Here is a 7,292-nt window from a genome sequence, read left to right on the forward strand (position 1 = left end):
TATGATTCAAACAACTTTTTCTTTCAATATCCAAAATTATGAAAAAAGAAATTCCAACAGCAATTCAGGTAGAAGCATTATTCTGTTTCACTTTGGCATCAAATAATATTCTTTCTTTTGGTTGTTAAAGCATCCACTGATGCTAACCGGCGCATATGCTTTCCCCTATTACTATTGCTTTTTTTTCTAAAACTGTAGTTTGGTGTTCAAAAGAATTCCTTCATTGTTGAAATGGTAAACCAATGCTTTGCTCAAACTGTGACATTCTCATATAATTGGCTTTATAATACCACTTGCTTTTTTTTTTCTCCCCTTTCTTTACCTCAATTGGTGTGGTTAAAAATGAAGGGAAAAGTAAACCATTAGGACAAAAAATAAGGCCAGCTTAATGCCACCGATTATTCTGCAGTAAATATGTCTCTGAAGTGTATAAGTAAAGATTAGGTCTATCAAACCGTACTATGGACAATGGTTAAAAACTAAAATTTCTTATTAAAAAATGAAAAAAGAAATATATTAGAAATTGGCATTAGATGCATTTAATATTTTCCTATGAATATTTTTTCATTTTTTATTGTTCTATATCCACATGTTAGCATATTTTACAAAAGTATTAATTCTTAATTTGACGTAAAATAATTGTGATCTCTAATCTTTAGAATCAATTCGGTCTTGGTAAACTCTTCAAAAGATGTATAAAATATGAGGGTGTTTATTTTAACCCTGAAAATAAAGACATTAAGACTGGTCTCAAAACTCTCTTCAAATAATAAAGTCTTTAGAGAAGAATGCTTATTATGCAAAGAAATAAAGTTTCGATCTAAAAGAGGGCAACTCAAATAATAGTGACGATTTTGTCACTAAAAATGTGAAATATCAGCCCTATTATAAGAATAGCTATCTAATCTGAGTTGGAATGGCTGAAAGCGAAATATGAAGTTACTTAATATATCTGACCAAATTAGAGGCACCAGCCCCTACCCTAGCATATGCATCTCAGCTTAGTTATACTTGATTCCTGGCATCGTATGCCACACAAGTTTACAATGATGTTATTTTTGGGTTTGGTTCAAATATTATGAACTCGATTTTAAAAATTAAATTCTTTTAACATTCTTATTGTGAAGTTATCGTACAAATCCACTACAAGTTTTGTCTATCAATACAAATGTAATTACACAGAAAGAAAGCGCAATCTATTAATAAAAGACAATTCTTAAAACAACGAGAAAGGATTAACATGCATAAATAATATAGTTTGATTGAAATGTTAATGAATTTCAATTTACATCTATTACAAAATTAATTGAGTAAAAAATGTCAAATAGTTGCTAAATACTAGATATACTACTAAGAACTATTCACCACTAGCAATACAAGGACCATATCACTAGACAAAGACGGTTTAAAGAGCCTTGACAAGATTTTATTGAAGCAACCTTTACAAATTTCTACCTTAGCTTAGCACGAATCTTTTTAGCAAGGTTCACTTAGCTTAGCACAAATCCTTTTAGCAAGGTTCACTTGGCTGCACTAATTCCATTATGGGCATAATCATTTATCGGTTGGATGAAATCCAAGTAATGAAAAAACTTGTTACTTGTATTCATATAAGAGAGATTATGATCAATTGAAACCTTATCACCTTCACAAATCCTCCAGTATTCTCCTCTATTATGAAGTGCAACTCGACGTTAATGTATTTTGTTCTTTCATGGCAAATTGAATTTTTTTTATTATTGTATAACACCATTGTTGTCACAATGGATTGGCGACAATCTAGTCTTACACTCTCAACTCTCTAACTAGATCCTCCAACCACAAGGCTTCGTCCACTCCTTCAGTCATGGTAATGTACTTTGCTTCAGTACATGACAAAGTCATTACCTTTTGTAGACTAACCTTACCGTTGATAATAGTACCATACACAATAAACACATAGTCTATGAGAAATTTTCTAGTGTTTAAATATCTGACATAATCTTAATTCACAATCCTTCCATTATAGCCTCTCTGGCATACTGCGTAGCTCCATCATAAACTAGAACCCTACTAAATGAGCCCTTCAAATATAAAAGAATACACTTAAGACTTTTTAAAAGGCATAATAACTTTTGAAACATAACATAGCAAAACCCAAAAATCAATTGAATAGCAAAATTGAAAACAACGAAATAAATTAAGATCTTTTAAGATGGAAGTTGAATTAAGCGAAAAGAAAATTAAAGAACACTACCATGACATTAGACAAAGCAACTCAAAAAATAAACATTGTTTTAAGGAAAGATACAAGTAGTACCTCCTAAGTTGTCCCCCAATTTTTTTTTTTGTGCAACCCTCTTTGAAAACACTATCTACTCTCACAACAAGATAGGGGAACATCCCCTTTAACTAACTCTAAAATGTTGATGAAAAAGGCTACCAAAAGTTGTCTTTCCTTCTTATGTGAGTGTGAGCGTTGTGCTGCCATTTTAGAGATGTGATTTTGTTGTGTCTACTGACTTGGCATGAGTGCACAACCCTAACTGAGCTTCATTTGGACCATTGCCTATATGACCCAATAGCACGTCAGGTTGAGAGATGGGGGTTGCTCCAAGCTTTGCTAATTGCACTAGCTTTCAAAGAAATGCTTAAGTTGTCTTTGCCCATTGCAATTACCACCCACTTCAACATGAATTACAGCTAGATCAGAGCTCCAAAACTTATGTCCTAGTATTTAAACTAAATATTTTTGAGTCTATAATCCAATGCAACAAGAATCAACTCAATTGAACACCTATAGAGAAAATTATGAGCAAAACAATTAGCAAAGGACATATATGAAAATAATACATTTTTAGTTGCACTAGGTGCCTCCTTTTATGCATTGGATGCCAATGGAACAAGGTCTAACCCTTTTAGCTACACTAGGCACCAATCAATTTGTGCTAAGCAAAACCAACACGAAGAGCATGATTCTAAAACACGTCGGGTGCAAATTAAATGGTATCACGAGATGTTACAGCTCCTAAACTTCCTAAATGTTGATAAACCAAGGTAAAAAGGAAAGATAAAAGAAATATAGACCCTAATGGGACATAATAAGCCTTAATATAAGAGTATAGAAATTGAGTTATCAAATACCCTAACACTTAGACTTTTGCACTCTTGGACAAAAACAAATAAAACAACACACTAATCTTTTTTTAAAATCACTTCATAAAACTGCATAAGATCCTCTCTACTACATAGCTACAAATATTGTAAGCAAAACTAAAATTGACCAATAAAGTTTCACACCAATGCTTTATTTGATGAGGATAGATGCAAATGTTTTATCTTATAACAAAAAATGTAAAGCACCTTGCATGTATTGCTCTTGACATATATATAATTTTACTATTTCTGTAGTGAATATTCTCTAATTTGACCACCAAGATCTTGTAAAGAATCTTAACATTAAAAGATCTCTCAAGTAGTAGCGTATCAAAATTGTTTCACACCAATAACTTCACTAACAAAACAATTATCATTTATGTATAGCTCTTTCACCTCATATGGTCATAACTTTTATTGTTGTTGAGATTAAAGTAACATGATTTAGTCAAATGATATAATTTGTTAGTTAGACAAACTGATGAAGATTTTTGTTGAACTTCAAGAGAAGCCTCAAGTCAAATGTCAAGATGTTTTGGTGATGATTGAGGAATAAATATGCTGAAGATGTATTATACAGTCATAACTTTCTTTAAGTGATGTTTGTATTCTTCACATAAGGTATTTTTAATTTAGTACACATCCTATAAAAAAATTGAAATTGAAAGAAAATGTTTTAAAAGAGTTAAAGTCAAGTTTAAAAGGCTTTTCGACATTTTTAATAGATTTAGCTTCTCTATAATCAATTAAACCGTTTTTGAAAGGTTTTGGAACAAATCAATTATCTATTGAGTTAATAGATTAAACTAGAGAATCATTTAAGTTTTTCAATGCTTTAAAAATTATAATTAATTAGACTCTTTTACAATTGATTAAATGTATTTTTTACAATTAACTTATTAACTCATATTATAATCGATTATTTCATAGAAACATTGTAACTATTTTTTAAATTTTATTAAGAATAATCAATTAGCAGCTTGATTGATTTAATTAAATGCATCAACTCTTATTTTAGATGAGTGTTTTTAAAACTCTATAAATAGAGACTTAATCTCAATCTTTGAAACAACTTTTGTAATCATATAGAACTAATTACAATGAGATTAACAAATCTATTTTACACATTTTCTAAATTGCTTTAAAGTTTCCAAAGATCAAAGTTTATGTTGAATTCTTAATTTCTTGTGTACATATGTTGTGTTTTGGTATACTCCTTATAATTATTGTTGTTTTGTATCAACTCTCCTTGTGGTATTTGTAACAAGAGATGATAAAGTATATATGCTCTTGTGTAACCAAGAATTGATAGAGGTAGATATTCTATTGTAAGTTATATTGTCTTGAGTGGTTAAAGATTTTATGGTTGTCTTGTGTTTGTAATTGTTGTTTAGCGTTGTAAACAGCTTTGTTTGATAGTGAAATGAGTTTTTCAAAGGAGAAAATTGAATAGTGGATAAGAGACAAAGAAAGAGAAGGATTAAATAACACATTTATATTAGTTTAGATCCAACCAATCCTACATCCACTTTTGTTGGATCTAAACTAATATAAATGTGTTATTTAATCCTTCTCATTCTATATGTCTTCTTTTGTATTGTTTTTAAATTCTTGTGTTAATTAGATTCTCAAATTAATTGCATTATAGTTTTCATATTGAAACACTTTTAAAAAAAATCAAAGAAAATGAGTGTTTTCAAAGAAAGTTTTAAATCAATTCACCCCTTTGTTGGGATAAACTTAAATTTTAAGGTTTTATTAATAATTTTGTTTAAATCTTATTTTATTATTTTTGGGTATAGTTATATTTAGTTTGACTTTGATAGAGATAAAATAGGGATAGGTAGTTATGATTTTCTGTTTATCTAGGTACAATATTATTTTATGATAGATTAAACATATTTTATTTTTAAGATAGTTGATATTTTATTTTTATTTTTGTAATATTGTAAGTACCATGGCTATTTAAAGCCCTTCAATTATCAATGAATAACAGACTCAATTTTAGGAAAATATCAGAGTGTGTGTAACATGAGATTTTCTTAACAGTGGTATCAAAGCTTTATGCTCTGAGTACCAAGAGAGAAAAAAAGGAAAGAGAGGAGAGATAGTCAAACACCGTAAGAGAAAAAATGAGTGCTTGTTTATTTTTTTGAGAAAGATGGCAAATGTTGTCAATGGTATGTATGCCACAATTGACGAGAAAAACCAATTATGATAATTGGTGCCTACAGATGAAGGCGTTGCTGAGATCCCAAGACATTTGGGATATGGTGGAATGTTAAAAAGAAGTGCTTCATTTCTTACACCAAGAGGGTGGGGTGAATTGGTGTTGCGTAAAAAATGATTACTTTCAAAAACTTTTTCGCAAAATAGGATGTCTTTAGACTTTTCTTGAATCGCAAGTAAAATGGTATGTAATCAACAATTCACTTAATTGATTACAAAAACAGATTAATCGATTGTGATAAAGAGTGTAGGGATTAGAGAAATCAAACGCCGGTTTTTATATTTGTTCGGCCAACCTGCCTACATCTAGTGTCCTTCCAACCACAGGAAGCAAATGCACTATAAAGATCTATGTTTTTACACCAAGGTTTTTACAGCGACCTCACGTCAAAATGTAAAACACCTCTCTAACCCATTAATCTAATATAGGCAATACAACAAACAAGACACGCAACATGAACACCTTCTTCTGCTGTCAAACCCTTTGAGACACTCTCAAAGTCAAGAACACAGTTCTTCTTCCTGTAATCACCACAAGGAATACCAGCCAATCTTCACGATTGCAGAGTTCCTGATCAAGCAAAATACACCTCGTTGTGCAGAGAGTTCAGACGTTCAAACACAGTAAACCTTGCTGCGTAAGAAACCTTCAAGACTCTAAATCACCACTGTAGATCTTTGGTTCTTGGATATTTTCTTTCCTCTATAAGATATCACAACGTTTTCTGAAAGATATGAAAGTGTAAAGATTAAAACTTCTTACAGAAATCAAGTCAGGCGTCAATATATAGTTTTTTCACAAAACAGACGTGTTTTAATCGATTTGACTATTAATGTAGTCGAATACATTTGACAGTTGTAACATAATAATAGCAGTCAAATGCATTAATGAAATGTGCATTTAATGTAATCGATTCATAATAAATGCTTGGTCAACATATTTAAAAATATGACCGTTGTGACAGTTATGTCAAGCATTTAAACAGTTTTCAAATCAATAACAAACTTAGTAGAATAAAAGTTGCATGCAATCGATTAAGTAGAAACACTTAGCACATTTTTGAAAACTTTGCTTCACAAAAATTCATCACAGCACATTTGAAAAGTATTTGTGCAAACATACGAGTTTTAATCGATTCCACCAATAATGTAATCGACTTAAAACTGTTGTTTTGCCACGCTTTAAAGTTCAACCATAGTGCTTGTGGTTTTTCATTTCCGAAAACATATGTTATGCATCCACAGATAAAATCACATATTAAACATAGTGGTATGCTATAATCAACACAAAAATGTTCACATATATGCTTTTACAGATATAACAAAGTCAGCATAAGCATATGACATGTATAACACAGTACACACATGTGTTATTATTAATTATGTGTTGTCATAATCAAAAACACAGTTATCACTGAGATTATGGGTTCAGCTAAATCAGTGCTCCCCCTATCAACAATCTCAACATGGAAGATGGGTATGTTGAACCTAATGAGGATGAACATCAGACGGTGGCATAAATGGCAATGTTCAAGAAAACTCGTGCAAGAGATAGGTCAGCATTGTATTTTATCTACAATGCTGTAGATGAGTCGGGATTCGAAAAAATAGCGAATGGAAAATCAACAAAGGAAGCTTGGGAGATATTGGAGGTTGCGTATAAAGGTGACAACCGCGTTAGAAAAGTATGAATACAAGCTCTCAGAGGAGAGTTTGAACAGTTGAAGATGGAGTCCAAAGAGCATATAACCCAGTACGTAACTCGGGTGGAGAAGGTGTGGGAAATTTTTTGAGATTCCTTACAAAATATTTCAAGAGTATCGTGTGCGCCATCGAAGAATCGAAGGACTTGTGGGTTCTCACATTGGCTGAACTTGCTGGGTCATTAAAAGCACACGAACAAAGGAGAAGGAGTTGGGATGATCAGG

The sequence above is a fragment of the Vigna angularis genome, chromosome 3 (genome assembly GCF_016808095.1).
Source record: "Vigna angularis cultivar LongXiaoDou No.4 chromosome 3, ASM1680809v1, whole genome shotgun sequence".
In the NCBI taxonomy this organism is placed as follows: domain Eukaryota; kingdom Viridiplantae; phylum Streptophyta; class Magnoliopsida; order Fabales; family Fabaceae; genus Vigna; species Vigna angularis.